The following is a 616-nucleotide window of genomic DNA, read 5'->3' on the forward strand; positions in this document are numbered from 1 at the left end:
CTGATGTTGAACCCTCTTCCACTGGTGCTGTAACAGGTCTGTACCTGAGGAGAGGGTGAGAACAAGAACAATACTGAAATAATATGAATGAAACATGTTTGTGTTGCAGAGGTGAGTCCTACAGACAGAGAGCAGAGTCTCCAGTCCCCAGCTGTTGGTCTATGAAGAGTGACCGGTCCAAAGAAGAACCTCTGTTCTTCAGGAATGAACCTGGACCTTCACACACACAGTAAGAGAGAAATTTACATTCATGATGCTGATTAGTGTGAATCTCCATGTCAGAATTAATCATCTGAGAAAGTATTTGTCTTTGCCCTCATGTTGAAGTCGCTCTGTGACCATCTGAGCGTCTCCACAGTGTGTGACACATCTGGATATTTGTTTGTTTGTTTGTTGTTTTTTAGTCACCAAAGTTTTACTGCCTTATTTTTTATTCAGATCAGAATCAGAATCACTTTTATTCTCCAAATGTACACAGTACACAGGAATTTAACTTGGTGACAACAGCTGAAAAACACACAATTAAAACAACATTTAGACATCAAACATAAAACACAAATATACTGTATATTATCACACGGCGAAGTGCTGCGCTGAAATACCGTGGCTGCCAGCA

The 616-nt window shown here is 40.3% G+C and overlaps 1 long non-coding RNA gene across 1 annotated transcript in view; it reads left to right on the top strand.

The window, feature by feature from the left end:
* LOC147819252 (uncharacterized) overlaps window positions 1-256 on the top strand; it is a 2,605-nt gene extending 2,349 nt beyond the window's left edge. The window contains exon 3 of the long non-coding RNA XR_015437097.1: window positions 110-256. This is a non-coding gene — a long non-coding RNA (uncharacterized LOC147819252). The remainder of the gene's footprint in view (window positions 1-109) is intronic.
* Window positions 257-616: the final 360 nt, after the last annotated feature.

The sequence above is a fragment of the Seriola lalandi genome, unplaced genomic scaffold (genome assembly GCF_002814215.2).
Source record: "Seriola lalandi dorsalis isolate HSWRI2012SDOR001 ecotype SW California unplaced genomic scaffold, Sedor1 jcf7180002054177, whole genome shotgun sequence".
Classification (NCBI taxonomy): domain Eukaryota; kingdom Metazoa; phylum Chordata; class Actinopteri; order Carangiformes; family Carangidae; genus Seriola; species Seriola lalandi.